Source organism: Zootoca vivipara, chromosome 6, assembly GCF_963506605.1.
Source record: "Zootoca vivipara chromosome 6, rZooViv1.1, whole genome shotgun sequence".
Classification (NCBI taxonomy): domain Eukaryota; kingdom Metazoa; phylum Chordata; class Lepidosauria; order Squamata; family Lacertidae; genus Zootoca; species Zootoca vivipara.
This window is the reverse complement of record NC_083281.1, coordinates 90,070,683-90,087,028: the sequence shown is the minus strand read 5'-3', so window position 1 is coordinate 90,087,028 and position 16,346 is coordinate 90,070,683. Positions and strand designations below refer to the sequence as shown.

Below are 16,346 nucleotides of genomic sequence, written 5' to 3'. Positions count from 1 at the left end.
CTCATTGGAAAGATGCAAACCACATTGTCATACCAATAATAATAATAATAATAATAATAATAATAATAATAATAAATTAATAATAATAATGAATTAATAATATCCTGCCCATCTGACTAGGTTGCCCCAGCCACTCTGGGTGGCTTCCGACAAGTGGCTTCACGGCACGCCACCCTGTAGGAAAAACTGGCACGACTTGTGAGGCACAACCAAAAAAGGCCAGTTTTTAGTATTTGGCAACTTTTCATCAACTTTATAAACAAACAGCAAAGTTTGTGCTGCCCTAGAGGTGAAGCTTCATTCTGGAGAGGATGCATTCTTACTGTGGTAGAACTGGACTGAATTTCCCTTCTCTGTCTCCTTATTTTACCCTCTCACTCTTCCCCCCCCCCCCCAGCCCCTCTCTCTCGCACTCCCAGCCAGAAAAAGTAAAGGTCACTCGCAAATAGCTCTTCCCTTTGTTGATGTGACAAAAAGGTTTTATTCGTGTTGTATGTTGCACATCTATGTCTGTTAAAATTCCAGTTAAAATATTTTGAATGGAAAATAGCAGCTGCCTTATCCTGCTTCAAAAGCTGTTGGGCCGCCCAGATTAGTATTGCTGACACTGACTGGCAGCAGTTCTCCAGGATTTCAGGTGCTAGGGACTGAACCCAGAGCCTTCTGCAAGCAAAGCTGCTGCCCTGCCACTGCACAACACAGCCCTTCCCCTAACAACAAGCTACCTCATACAGAACCCATACAGGCTAGTTTTGTCGACACGGGCTGGGAGCAGTTCTTTGGGGGCCGGGGACTGGATCCGAGCTTTCTGCAAGCAAAGCAGCTGCTCGGCCCTTTCCCTAACAAGAAGCTGCTTTATACAAAGTCCACCCAGACTAGTATTGGCGACACTGACGGGCAGCAGCACTTCGGGTTTTCAGATGCTGACAATCGAACCCAAGCCTTCTGCTGTTGCTCTGCTACTGGCGCCCTTCCTCCAACAAGAAGCTGCCTCATACAGAGCCCATCCAGACTGGTATTACCGACACGGGCCGGCAGCAGTTCTGCGGGGACTTGAACCCGGAGCCTTGTGTAGGCAGAGAGCAGCCCTTTCCCCCTACGGAGATGGCGAGCGGGGGCGGGTGGGGAGCCCTGTGACCTCTCCAACTCCTATGCGCTCTCGGCTGCCTTTCCGCGCTTTCTCCTCCGCCCCTGCGCGCCGTTTCCTGGCGAGGCGAAGAGCCGCCTCCGAGGGTGGGAAAGATGCGGAGCGGCGGCTCGGCGGCCCTCCCGCTTACACAACCCTGGCCGTCTTCCGCTGTCGAGGACCGAAACTCGGCGCTAGAAAGTTTCCCTCCGCGCCCGGGCGCGTCTTGTTCCCTCCTCGCCGCCGCCGCCGCCGCTTCTTCCCCGGGTGGACGAGCGCGCCAGAGCGCCAACTTCTCCCTCCGACGACTCGCCCCGAGGAGCCTCCGCCGCCAGAGCGCGCGGCCCGCCCGGCTCTCCCGCGGCCCCCGAGGGGCGGCTCCTCCTTCCTTCCCGGACCCGGGCTGCCTTTTACATAACCGCCCGAAAAAGGCGTCGCCACCGCCGCCCGGGCGCCTCGAGGGGGCGAGCCGAGCCTGGTCCCTTCGCCGCCGCCTTGTCTCGACGAGGCGGACTCTCCTTGCTGCTGCTGCTGCTGCCGCCCCGGCGAGGGCTGTGGGCGGACGGGCGCCGGGCAAGGCGCACCATGGGCCACAGGACGAGCGCCGGCTTCTCCTACAGGTAAGGGGACACACCCCCCCGCGCGCTTTCTGCCGCTCCCCCTTTCTCTTCCCTTGGAGCAGACCGCTCACCTAGCGCGCCTCTGCTCCGGGAAACACTTCGAGTTTGGGTTTACATGCTTGAGGACTATCTCCCCCCCTTCCCCCTTAAAAAGGGCATCTTCGTGTATTTTGTTCAAAGTGCTTGCTCGGGGACAAAATACGAGCCCCCCCCCAAAAAAACCTGGGTTTTTCCTCTGTGCTGTAGTACAAAAAAGAGTGCTTCTGAGCATGGACAGAGCGCCCATTCCGTAGTACTGAGGAGCTGTTACCGGTAGCTCAGGATAAGAATGCTGAGCCTGGTTTTAGCCAGCAGGCAGCATGGAAATTAGTCCTGGTGGGAAAGCCGCCCCTGTTGGATTTCTGACAGCTGGGTTTAGATGTGAAGAGTGCAGGATTTTTGCAGCTACTTTCCCCTGCTCTCCTGCATACATTGGGGAATGGCTGTGATCTGCCATCCTGCCTCCCTCAATGCTTATTATCATCATTAGTGTAAGAGCATTTATTACCCAATTCACCCCAAGATTTTGGGGTGGTTACAGCAATTGGAACATTTCATTTCACTCTTAATTTGTATATTGTACTGCCTTTCTGCATTGCTATGCACAAGGCGTTTTACAGCAACAAAATATACAACAAAGAACACACACCTTATAATAAAAGTCGCAATAAAACCTAAGTTTAAAGCAATCGTCAATCTATTGGAATATAATAGCACACAATAAAATTAACTCTCGGAAAACATCAGCAAATGATAAACAGAAATTCACTCTTAATAATAATTACCAAAACATGATCTGTAAGAATAACTGCAAGTCACAAGGCATAACAGTTTGAAGGAACTTAAAATCCCAGAAATAAGGTGGGTTGTAGTCTAATCTCAAGCACAAAAAGCCAGGATCGAGAAGTGAATCTTCAGCATTCACCGAAAGTTGTAGCTAGAATGAAGTTGTGCAAGAGGGGTCAGCAAACATTTTGAGCAGAGGGCTGGTCTACTGTCCCTCAGACCTTGTGAGGGGCCGGACCATATTTTGGAGAGAAAAAATGAACGAATTCCTATGCCCCACAAATAACCCAGAGATGCATTTTAAATAAAAGCACACATTCTACCCATGTAAAAACACGCTGATTCCCGGACCGGTCCGTGGGCTGGATTTAGAAGGCGATTGAGCCGGATCTGGCCCCTGGGCCTTAGGTTGCCTACCCCTGCTGTACAATGGTGCCAGACAGGCGCATCTCTGTGGGGAGGGGGCCCCACAGTTTAGGGGCTGCCACGGGGAATGCCCTCTCCCCCTGGGCCACCCAGCAACCCTGAAATTCGGAGGGAGATGGAACTACCCAAAAGGGTGGTTGATCTTGGTACCTGAGAGGGTCTGTAGCAAGGTTGCCAGATTTATTTTTTTCATCAATGAATCCAGGGACACTTTTCAACTTCAATGGATTTTGTATGAGGAGTGATTTGTAAATCCAGGGACTGTCCCCGGGAAACAGGGACGTCTGGTAACCTTAGTCTATAGGGAAGGAGGTGGTCTTTCAGGTGTTTTGGGCCTGAGTCACTGGAGGGCTTTAAACACCCAATGTGAGCACCTTGAATTGGGCCAGGAAACGAACTGGCAATCAGTGCAGCTATTTTACAAGGGGAGTTATATGAGATGTGAAAGCAAACCCAGCCAGGAATCTGGCCGCTGCATTTTGGACCAATTGAATGTACGATCTCATGCGCGGGAGACTTTCCCCAGACCCCCACCCCTTTTAAATATATGAACCTGCCACCCCTATTTTTTTTTAAAAAAATAATATTTATTAAATTTTCCATTTTAACAATCTGATCAAACCACATCATATATTCCGAATTATAAATATTATTCAATAATCAAACAGACCAAATAGTATGCAAAATTATAATTTTTTTGGGGGGGGGGAATCTGATCATCTCATACTTCTACTGCTTTTCACAATCATTCCCAATAGTTCCCATAAGTCATTCTGATGTTAATCCTCATTATTTTCCGCAGCCTCTGAGTTGTTCTGGCAAGCGAGATAGCTCAAAACAGTGTGTTTCTGTGTGATTTTTTATGTCCAAGATTCCCCTCTGTAGGCTCGCAGCATCTCTTCACAGACTGATGTTTCTGCCAAATCAGTCCAAAAATCTTCCCACTGCATGCAGATGCCCAGTCCAGATAAAATCCGATCAGGGCATCCGCCCAATACATTTCCCAGACCAGTTGCCATTCAAACATTAGCCTCTCCAGGTAAGGGTTTTAATTGAAAATACAAATGCGAGATGGGGGGGGGGGAACCGACACACATTTGGACAAAAGCAGTATTTTTAAAAGTTAGGTTATGTAAATGGACAGAATAAATAAATACAACCAATGTCAGCAAAATCACAGCCTCTCAAATGGGTGTTCCCAGTTCCTTCATGTAGGCCCCCCCTCCCCACAGAGGCTTTAATCCTAGACATAATCATGAACACCACCACCCCTCAAATCTTCCCTGCCCCACTGCCAAATAAGGTTGCAGCAACCTTTCCTCTTCAATGACTAGAAACTTTAAAAAAAAAACAAGACCCACAAACTAAATTAAAGCTGAGAATGTCAGGCTTCTCTTTTCTATGTGCAATGCTAATGTACCTATGTGCTTTTGTGGAATTAGTCCAGCCGTTAGTTTGCATTTGACCCATCTCTGAAAAAAAAAATGCTTTATTTGCCAGTCATATTTCCTATGTCTCCCCTTCAATCCACTGAGCGATTCTTGAAGGACTGTGTCCTGAGTGTATGTGGAAAAAGAAGAATTGGTTGGTGTGATCCTTTGGCCTTTGCTAGGCTGCCCTGGTGCAAAAGAGGGCCAGTGCCATAGCTGTCAAGTTCTCCCTTTTTTAAAGGGAAATTCCCTTATGCTAGGCTTCCTTGCGAGAAAAGTGAAAACTTGACAGCTATGGCCAGTGCCCTTGCTATGCCTTTCAGGACAGAGAATGAATCCCCCCCCCCCAAAAAAGCTGCAAGTACTGAAATTCTCCAGCCACAGGTGGGCAAATCTGTCAATTTTGATTTCCAACATTTCTTTTTTGTTGTTGTTGTTGCCATTTTTCTCATTAGAAGTTGTCATGAAAATTCACCAGCCGTTTATTGTGAATCATTCCTAATAACCAACATTTTAAAATGTAATTTCACCCCGCCTAGCATAATGCATTTTAGTGTTAGTTCATTGCTATGGATGGTATTAGGCAATCTTCCCCTTAATATATAGAGAACTGAACCACAAAATTCTGAGAAGTGCAGATTTTGAAGGATGGCTGTGTTTTCTGGTTCAGGGTGATCCAAATTAGGCCGGCTGACCCAAATCCCTTCCCCCATTACCACTATTCCTCTTACACCCAATGCTACCCCCGTTAAGGCTCTTTTAAGTCCCCTTGTGACCCTCTCCAACCTCAGACCTTGTTTTTGAAGGGGGGGAAATGAACAAATTCCTATGCCCCACAAATAACCCAGAGATGCATTTTAAATAAAAGGTCACATTCTACTCATGTAAAAACATGCTGATTCCCGGACCATCTGCGGGCCGGATTTAGAAGATGATTGGGCTGGATCTGGCCCCTGGGCCTTAGTTTGCCTACCCATGGTTTAGATCTAAGAGGCAACAATCTGCAAGGCTCTCTTAGGGAGCAGAGGATGCCCTCTGCTTTGGAGAATAGTCTGCTAGTTGAGAGCCGGTGAGCCCCATCATTATATATATTTAGGTGTCTGCTAGAAACCAGATTACAGTGGTACCTCGGGTTACAGACGCTTCAGGTTGCAGACTCCGCTAACCCAGAAATAGTACCTTGGGTTAAGAACTTTGCTTCAGGATGAAAACAGAAATCGTGCTCTGACGGCACGGCGGCAGCAGAAGGCCCCATTAGCTAAAGTGGTACCTCAGGTTAAGAACAATTTCAGGTTAAGAACGGACCTCCAGAACAAATTAAGTTCTTAACCAGAGGTACCACTGTAATTAAGATTAAGGGTTTTATGGTTATTTTGCTGAAATGGTGTATCTTCCGTGGGTAATGTAAACACCCACCCACCCACCCCCAAGTTTGACTTGTTTTTTGGTTTTCTGGATCACTTGCTAGAATCTGTAGCTCCCTTAGGAAAATGAGAATCGGTGATGAAAGCACTGGTCCATCTAGCTCAGTCTTGTCCACACTGACTGGCAGCAGCTCTCCAGGGTTTCAGGCAGGGGACGTTCCCACCCCTACCCTGCTTAGTGATACCACAGATTAAACCTGGGAGCTTCTGCATGCAAAGAGGGTTCTCTGCTGCTGAGCTAAGGCTGTAAGTTTTGCAGTCCTTGTGGCTGTGAAGAAAGAGAAGAATTAAATCAGAACATGGAACCATACTCTTGGTGGTCAGCGAATCTGGTCAATGAATAATAATAGTGGTAGTAGTAACAGTCACATTTAACCTCTTCATTCTCAGATCTTTGGCCATTTTGACTCATCTCACTCTGTTCCTGCCATTGACATTTGTATGCTCCTGGAGGGCGGGGACTTTTTCTTTCAATTTGCAAGGGCCCAAGATATAGGGAGTGTGGTTTGTCCCCCCCGCCCACGCACCCACCCTATCAAGAACCCTGTGAGGCGGGTTAGGGCTGGAAGACAATTTTCTGGGGCATTGTGGCTGAGTAGGGGGTAGGGATTTGAACCCGGGCCCTTGTGGTCCTAGACCAGGCATCCCCAAACTGCGGCCCTCCAGATGTTTTGGCCTACAACTCCCATGATCCCTAGCTAAGAGGACCAGTGGTCAGGGATGATGGGAATTGTAGTCCAAAACATCTGGAGGGCCGAAGTTTGGGGATGCCTGTCCTAGACCAACTCTTGAACCGCTTAACACCGCGTTACACCAGCTTTGGTCGTGCTCTGTGAGAAAATACACTTCTGAATAAGCAAAAAGTGGAGCTGAAGCTTCATTAGACCACTGAAGTTAGGATTTCTGCCCCATGTTGGAGCACTTATCCTCTCCCCCCCCCAACCCACAATATTCATATTGAGATGACACCACCTGTACAGGTGACTGGCCTCTACCGGTGCCAAGGGATTGCAGCACCCTGAGGCCAGGATTAGCTGTCAAGGAAACTGGAGAAAAGACCTTGAATGCTCCTACAAAGGGAGGGAAGGGCGAGGGTGCAGGCAGCAGGGAGAAAGGAGAAATGTTCTGAAGCAGCCTGATGCCCTCCTGGCTGGGACTCATGGTAGCAGTTGTCCAAACCAACTGTCCCCCAGCCTGTTCCCAGAAAGCAGCGTCTCATTATAGAGCAAGAAGCCACAGTGTAAGGGAGGTGTGCGTGAATCTGAATTTATGATATGGTTTATCTCTGTAGGTCATGGCATAAGTTACAGGTAGATAGCTGTGTTGGTCTGGTGTAGTCGAAACAAAACAAAAAAAATTCCTTCCAGTAGCACCTTGTTGTTGTTTAGTCGTTTAGTCGTGTCCGACTCTTCGTGACCCCATGGACCATAGCACGCCAGGCACTCCTGTCTTGCACTGCCTCCCGTAGTTTGGTCAAACTCATGTTCGTAGCTTCGAGAACACTGTCCAACCATCTTGTCCTCTGTCGTCCCCTTCTCCTAGTGCCCTCAATCTTTCCCAACATCAGGGTCTTTTCCAAGGATTCTTCTCTTCTCATGAGGTGGCCAAAGTATTGGAGCCTCAGCTTCACGATCTGTCCTTCCAGGGAGCACTCAGGGCTGATTTCCTTAAGAATTGATAGGTTTGATCTTCTAGCAGTCCATGGGACTCTCAAGAGAGACCAACTAAGTTTGACATTGGTATGAGCTTTCGTGTGCATGCACACTTCTTCAGATACACTCATTTTGAAGAAGTGTGCATGCACACGAAAGCTCATAGCAATGACAAACTTAGTTGGTCTCTTAAGGTGCTACTAGAAGGATTTTTTTTGTTGTTGTTTCGGTCATGGCATAAGTATAAAATTGACATAACTCTTATAACGCGACATGATGAGCTTTGGTGACTATGGAACCAGCCAGATTCCAGCCCCCTGATGAAAGGCATTCAGGAATTTCCTGAGTCCACACACATCTGATTTAAGGATTAACACAAGCAAATTTAGCTGTCAAGTAAATGCAGTCGTACCTTGGACCGGATTTATGTACAGTATAAGCTAAACAAGCTATAGCTTAGGGCTCCACTCTCTTGTGGGTCCCAAAAAAAATTAAAGGAAAAAAAACACTGGTTGTACATTTCCAAAATATACGATAAAAAAACAAATAAAACCTACATACAGCAACAGTGGCAAATGGCTTTAGATACCTATTAGGTCCATAAATTACCATCTAGCATATTTTCAACACAAAAAACAGCAATGATTTGTTGTTGGCAAAGGACAGCTAAACATATAAAGGGCCCCATTACCTTCAGCAGCTTAGGGCCTCATCAGACCTAAATCCAGCCCTGCTCGGAGTGTTTTGGTTTGCGAACGTTCTTTGGGACCCGAACATCCAACAGGGCTTCTGATTGGCTGCAGGAGCTTCCTGCAGCCAATCAGAAGCCACACTTGGTTTCCAAACGTTTTTGGAAGTCGAACGGATTCCGTTTGACTTCCTAGGTATGACTGTACTCAGCTCCTCATGCATCCACAGGATGGCCAGGTGATGTAAAGGATGTCAAACCAAGATGACTAGCAGGGCTGGCTCTATAGCCAGGCTGGGTGGCGCAGGGCGCCACGCAGCCGCGCAGCAAGCCCGCCCACCCACCCGTCGCGCAGCAGCGCCCTTGGTGACGGTGCTGCGCGCTGAGCCCGCCTGCCCAGCCGCCCGTCGCACTGGAAAACGGGGCGCAGGGGGGCGGCGGAGGGATCCGTCACACCACGGCGCCAGGGCGCCAAAGGTGCTTAAGACGGCCCTGATGCCTAGGTTCAGGTAATTGCTCACTATCCAAAGTCTTTCACCTTTTTGTTAAGCAAAGGGGGTTGGCCAGCTTTAGCCATTCTTCACTAAGATGGGCAAGGTGAGAACCAGGGCAGGAAATTCCAGAAGTATCTCTGGAAATTATAGAAATTTCACAACCCCCTCCCCTCTCCACAGGCATGCCTTGGCAAAAAAGGGTATTAAAAAAATATTAGATGCAACAGTTAGTTGGGCTCCCCTAGACAGGACAGAACTTATTCAGCGCTCCTCTGCTTTGCTTTAAGGACAGATATACTTTCTTTTCTCCTCCTCATAGTGTGGGTTTATGGCGAAATTGTCATGCCCATGCTTCTGTAGGCTTTTAGACCAGTTAGGGAATCTTTTACTCCTTAATCAAGGTGTGTTATGGATTGTTATCTGTATGGGAATGTTAGGGATGTGGATTAGGATATATTATTAGATAGATCCTATCCAAGCTTGTGTTAGCAAGCTTCCAATATTAGCAGAGTGACATTCCCTTTTTGTGCGCAGCAAAGCATGTGAGTTAGATTCGCTAGAATCTCTATAACAATATTACACTTTATAGTTCAATATTACACTTCCTGGCAAAGGTCCCCTTTGTCCCTCTTAAAAGAAATACACAACACAGTGTTTATAAAATAAGATAGAGTTTACTTACAGTTTCATCCTGAGTTACAGCATAATCTCAGAAAGGCAGGCTTGCTTAGAAAAGTTACAAGTATATATACATCTAGAGACTACTTAGTAAAGTAAGACTCCATTTGGTCTCACTCTTGGCTGCAGGCCTAGAGTGAGAACCATGCTAACTAGAGATTCTCTGGAGATGTGTCCTCATCGAGGGAGGAAGTAGCTAAGAGAGAGAGTGATTGCAGGCTAGGGCTTTTGTCTAATCCAACTCATTTGCATGTCTGAGGGAACAGGAACTGACCTGTAGTCAGGTGTCCCTCCAGGTGAGTTCCTGTTAGTGGACACTCTAGGAACTGTTGTGACTTGTCTGCCCCAGTGTTCCATCCCACAAACCCCTTCTCAGGCAATTCACAACATTCATTACATACAAAACAAAACATAAGCAACTTTATTCAACCACCCAAGAGTCCCAGCTTGACACGCAGGTTCTGGAAACTCTGTCTTGGCAGGGGTTTTGTTAGGATGTCTGCTGTCATCTCCGATGTGCAGCAGTACGACAGTTCGACAAGTCCATCTTGTATCATCTGGCGAACGTAGTGGTACCTGACCCCAATGTGTTTTGAGCGTGCTAGGAACTTCTCATTCTGCGCCAGCTTTAGACAGCTTTGGTTGTCCTCCAGCAGGCTTATAGGTTCCTTTCTCTCCACGCCAAAGTCTGTTAGGAGTTGGTCCAGCCAGGAAATCTCTCTGCACGCTTCTGTAGCCGCAACATATTCCGATTCTGTAGACGATAAAGCTATACATTTCTGTTTATAACTGCCCCATGTGATAGCTCCGCCCCCATACATAAAGACATGCCCGCTTGTGGATTTATAATCAGAATTATCACCCGCCCAGTCAGCATCAGTGTACCCAATGAGTTTAGGGTCACTGACAGCTGGTAACTTTAATTTACAATCCATTGTACCCTTAAGATATCGAACCACCCTCTTCACACCAACCCAATCATGCTCAGTGGGACTACTCACTTTCTTGCTGAGAATCCCTACTGCATTGGCTAGATCAGGTCTGCATGTGGTAACTAAATACAAAAGTTTACCAATTGCTGAACGATACTCTGTGTTGTTTGGCAGCAGCTTCGAATCCTCTTGGTTCTTTAAGAAGTCTGTAGCCATCGGGGTGTTGACGGGTTTTGCATCCTGCAATTGCATACTCTCCAACAGTTCAATTATCTTTTGCTTCTGATTAAGTAGAAATGAACCATCCTGTTCTCTTTCCACTTGAATCCCGAGGTAATACTCAACTGGTCCTAATTCCTTCACTTGCACTTCCTTGTTGAGGTGCTGGACTACATTTTTATAATCCCTGTCATTTGACGTTGCGATTAAAAGGTCGTCAACGAAGGCAAGAATATAAGAAAATTGTCCATTACTCTGCTTAGTGTACAAACACTTGTCAGCTTCACCTTGCTTGTACCCAAGTTTCACCAGCATTCCATGCAATTTTAAGTTCCAGGCTCTGGCTGCTTGTTTTAAACCATACAGTCCCTTTTGAAGCTTGCAAACTAAATGTGCCTCATTTGGCTTTATAAAACCTTTAGGCTGCTTCATGTAAATTTCTTCAGAAATTTCCCCATGCAAAAACGCAGTAGCTATATCGATGTGTTTCACCTCCATCCCTTTAGATGCTGCGATGCTTAAAAGTAATCTTACGCTACTGTATCTTACTGTCGGTGCAAAGACTTGGTCATAGTCGTGGCCATATTGCTGTGAAAAACCTTGTGCCACTAGTCTTGCTTTGTAACGTTGCACCTCCCCTTCTGAACCCCTTTTAACCTTGAACACCCATTTGCTCCCAATTGCTTTCTTACCAGCAGGTAATTTTGTGAGTGTCCAGGTCTTGTTCTTGTGCAGTGCGTCAATCTCCTCCTGCGCGGCTTTCCTCCAGAGACTGGCTTCGGTGGCTGGCATCTGCTCTACCTCTTCCCAAGTGGAAGGTTCTGGTGGAGACGCCGACCCTGCAAAGTAGGACAGTCGTAGTGGCGGAACGCCCTTGTTGGTTCTGGATGAGCATCTGACCTCTGGTTGTGCAACCGCATCAGCATCCTCATCCTCCTCCAACGCTGGCATGTCCACGTACAGCTCCTCCTCTTCGTCTCTGGTGCCGCCAGGGGTCTGGACCTTTGAAAATGCTTGGAAGCATAATTAGTGTCCTTTCTCCCTGTATTCCTTTCTGAAGAATCAAGGTAATCTCTGCATTCCTCTCTCAAATGATCAATCAGTTCTTCAAAAGTCAGGTCCTTTTTGTGATCCATGCAACTCTTGAATGAACTGAAGCTTGGTCCTAGAGATGCTATCAAAAATGAAACCTTTGTTTCTTCATCAAGGGCTTTAGTAGTAAGATCAATCCTCTGGACAATTTCACTAAATTTGCTGATATGGTCAGTGAATTCTTCTCTTGAATTCATCCTCAGCGCAGTTAATTTGCTCATCAAATTCCTGTAGGAGTTCTTAGTAGATGCTCCATACCTGCGCTCAATATCTTTTAAGATTTTAGCTGCATCATCTTTGCTATTAACTGATGTTAGATGCCTGTTGCGAAGTCCACTCAAAATTATGTATCTGGCCTCGCTGTTCATGCGTTTCCAAGTTGCTATCTTGGCTAAATCCTCTGCTGTTGTGCCAGTAGGCATAGGTTTTTCAATGGCATCCAAAACATTCCTTGCATCTAAAAATGCTATCAGGCGTTGTTTCCAAAATACATAATTGTCATCATCTAGAGCCATGAATCCTGGCTTAACTCCACTATCAAAATCTGCAAAAGCCATCTTGGAATCTCAAAATTCTAAAAATTTCTCAAAATTCAAAAATTTGCCAAAAATTCCAAAATCAAAATCTCTAAAAATATCTCAAAATGCAAAATAATCTTCACTGCCTCTGAGTTCTCAGTGCTGTAAACTCTGAGGGAGGGGAGGGGTAGCTAATCCCCTAGGCACACTGGATAACAATAGACCATGTGCTTATCAGGAAGTTCTAACTGAAAAAATCCTACTCAGTTCAAAATCACAATCCAAAGCAATCCTTCATAAATACACAAAAATACGCAGTCCTGGGCCGTAATAACCCTTTATGGGAATGTTAGGGATGTGGATTAGGATATATTATTAGATAGATCCTATCCAAGCTTGTGTTAGCAAGCTTCCAATATTAGCAGAGTGACATTCCCTTTTTGTGCGCAGCAAAGCATGTGCGTTAGATTCGCTAGAATCTCTATAACAATATTACACTTTATAGTTCAATATTACACTTCCTGGCAAAGGTCCCCTTTGTCCCTCTTAAAAGAAATACACAACACAGTGTTTATAAAATAAGATAGAGTTTACTTACAGTTTCATCCTGAGTTACAGCATAATCTCAGAAAGGCAGGCTTGCTTAGAAAAGTTACAAGTATATATACATCTAGAGACTACTTAGTAAAGTAAGACTCCATTTGGTCTCACTCTTGGCTGCAGGCCTAGAGTGAGAACCATGCTAACTAGAGATTCTCTGGAGATGTGTCCTCATCGAGGGAGGAAGTAGCTAAGAGAGAGAGTGATTGCAGGCTAGGGCTTTTGTCTAATCCAACTCATTTGCATGTCTGAGGGAACAGGAACTGACCTGTAGTCAGGTGTCCCTCCAGGTGAGTTCCTGTTAGTGGACACTCTAGGAACTGTTGTGACTTGTCTGCCCCAGTGTTCCATCCCACAATCTGCTACCTGCTTAGACTGTAACTTTGCTGTCTAAAGCAGCATTTTTATATATTCTGTCCCTCCTATTTTTTGTAATAAACCAAACCTTCTTTATTTCTTTCTGTGAGAGCTTCTTGTGGGCATAAGATTGTAGACAACCCCCCCCCAATAAACAAGCACACATCGTAACTCCAGCGAAAGATCCTAAATCTCTCAGCAGTGTGCATATGAATATTCACCTGAGTGCTGGCTGTGTACCTGGGAGTCCTGGTAGACCAGGCACCCCCAAACTTCGGCCCTCCAGATGTTTTGGACTACAATTCCCATCATCCCTGACCACTGGTCCTCTTAGCTAGGGATCATGGGAGTTGAAGGCCAAAACACCTGGAGGGCCGCAGTTTGGGGATGCCTGTGGTAGACACTCGTAACAACATAAAAAAATTCCTTCAGTAGCACCTTAAAGACCAACTAAGTTTTTATTTTGGTATGAGCTTTTGTGTGCATGCACACTTCATCAGATACCAGACTTCCATTTCATGCGGCTCAATGTGGTGCCTTCCATAGTTCTAGTTACAGGTAGGTAGCCATGTTGGTCTGAGTCGAAACAAAATAAAAAAATTCCTTCAGTAGCACCTTAAAGACCAACTAAGTTTTTATTTTGGTATGAGCTTTGGTATCTGATGAAGTGTGCATGCACACAAAAGCTCATACCAAAATAAAAACTTAGTTTTGTCTTTAAGGTGCTACTGAAGGAATTATTTATTTTGTTTCGACTCAGACCAACACGGCTACCTACCTGTAACTTGTAACAACAGTGTACTCTCTTGGGCTAAGATGGCCCCTACCATTAAACTGAATGAGCCAGCTGCCTCAGGTAGGTGATTTGGGGTATTCCCGAAGGGCAATTACCTGATTTATTACCAGCTGGGGCTGATGGGAGCTGTGGTCAATAAACCCCCTCTCCTCCTCAATCATATTAGCCTCATCTCCTTATAAAGCCCTCTGAGCTAAGGGCTACCACTGCATCTCACAGCGCCGCAGAAATGATGGTGGGTGTAAAATAACCATCGAAACTCATAACTACGGACAGTCTTTCCCTCCGTGAATTGTGGAATATATCAAGTGAACCGTCTCCTCGTCCTGTTCTCTCTGCCTGCTGGAAAAGTCACTGTGGGCAGGATGGGACCGGGGGTGTCTCCCTCTGGGATTATGCATTCCAGATCATTGGTAATTGGTTTCAAACTTCATATGTGGGTGGGGATTGTGGTGCATAAATGCCAATAAATTGTGGGGGGGGGGGGAACGCCCGATTCTAGATTGTTGGTATTTTATTTATGGCTCAACACTTTTAAAATTTCTAAAAATATATAAAATATATATAATATTTGGGCGGCTTCCAACAAAATATTAAAACACAGTAGCCCATCAAACATTAAAAAGCCTCCCTAAACAGGATTTGTGGGTAAAAAGAGCGGTCTTTGGATACTCTCTGCAGTTGGGTTTGTGATTTTGGTGCTTTGAAATGGGCCTTTCCCCACCCAACACTCTGGTCATATGAGAGCAGAGCGGACTGGGTTTCTCAAAGGCTTGCTTGTTTGCAATGTCCTCAGTGGGTTGCAGGTTAAAATGAAAGATCCCATCCCCCTGGGAGCTGATGCCATATCTGGAGAGCATCCAGGGGGATCATCTGTGAGGGATTTGCCTCGGCCTTTTTGAAGTTCCAGAGCCTCTTGTTGTGACTTGCTGGCATCATATGCCAGGAAGATTAAGGATGGATACAGCTGTAAGAAGTTCAGAGCCAGGGTTCCTGTGTCCAAAAGTCCAATATGCTAACCATGACAGCTAAATGGAACCTCCATAGCCCAAGGCAATGTACCTCTGACTATCAAATGCTGAGAAGAAACAGCAAGGGGAGGGGTTTGGAAGGCTGCTTAGTGCTACCAAAATTAACAGGCCAATGTTAAAAATTATTAAAAACGAGAGACTGGAAACAGGCATACTTCACCGATCAACAGTGGTCTTGCCTGTTCTCCAAATTCAATACAAATACAGAGCCAGTGTGGTGTAGTGGTTAAGAGCGGTAGACTCGTGATCTGGGGAACCGGGTTCGCGTCTCCGCTCCTCCACATGCAGCTGCTGGGTGACCTTGGGCTAGTCACACTTCTCTGAAGTCTCTCAGCCCCACTCACCTCACAGAGTGTTTGTTGTGGGAGAGGAAGGGAAAGGAGAATGTTAGCCGCTTTGAGACTCCTTCGGGTAGTGATAAAGCGGGATATCAAATCCAAAATACAGTCGTAGCTTGGAAGTCGACTGGAATCCTTCTGCAGCCAACCGGAAGCCGCGGATGCCCCGTGGGACATTCGGCTTCCAAAAATAGTTCGCAAACCGGAGCAGTTTGCAGCATTCGGGAGCCAAAACGTTCAAGAACTAAGCTGTTCGAAAACCAAGGTACGACTGTAATGACGAATGATTCTTTTTGTTAGTACTGAGGGGCCATTTATGAAAATGTGTGTGTGCATGAACAACACGCAGACTTTTCACTTTGGAGAAAACTTTCAATGTCCTGTCGTGAACTTCCACGATACACCTTTCCCCACTTTTCCTTGCAGGGTGAGCGTTTATTTTTACAACCTGTCGGCTGAAAGCCGTCTTAAGTGTGTGAGTGACAGAATCTTGGATGTGGTTGTTTGTGCAGTGCCCGGACTGGCTGCATTCTGGGGACGGGTTGGTGTTTCTCAGAGGTTTGTTGGCAGTTCTCCGAGTAGATCAGGAACGGTGGGCATCTTGTGCTTCAAGTTTCATGCTCAGCCAGAGGTGGGCGTGTCACAGGCCGACACATAGCAGGCCTGGCCAGTGTGCACTTTGGGGCTTCCCAGCACCGTCCACAATGCCACGATGCTCTGTGGCAGGCCCATCTCTGTGGAAAGGGTTCCCTCAGCGTGGAAACAAGGGGTTAGTACAGGCAGGCAGCCACTTTCTTTCCTTCTGTATGCTCCTCTTCTCTTTGGTTCTCTTTTCCGCTTCTGCTTGTCCTCGTCCTTTCTCTCTCATCTTTCTCCTGTCGTTGCTTTTTCAAAATCTTTTTCTCTCCGAAAGATGGTTGCGGTGATGCAGATGCAACCCATTCTAGGTCAGGCCTCATGATCCTATTGCGGCCTGAACATCTCCCACTGAAGACTAGTGAGCTACTGAATATCTTCCTATATACATTAAAATGTAATGCTGTCATCACGCAACCCCCATCAAAGGATTTCTAATTGCATGGGGAAAGGAAGAGAGGCTC

The 16,346-nt window shown here is 46.4% G+C and overlaps 1 protein-coding gene across 1 annotated transcript in view; it reads left to right on the top strand.

Annotated features, from left to right (window-relative positions):
* Window positions 1–1,630: 1,630 nt before the first annotated feature.
* The window catches only part of SH2B3 (SH2B adaptor protein 3), a 79,937-nt gene continuing 65,221 nt past the window's right edge, over window positions 1,631–16,346 (top strand). Inside the window, exon 1 of the mRNA XM_035120445.2 lies at window positions 1,631–1,746. The gene's annotated coding sequence lies outside the window, so the exon portion shown is untranslated. The remainder of the gene's footprint in view (window positions 1,747–16,346) is intronic.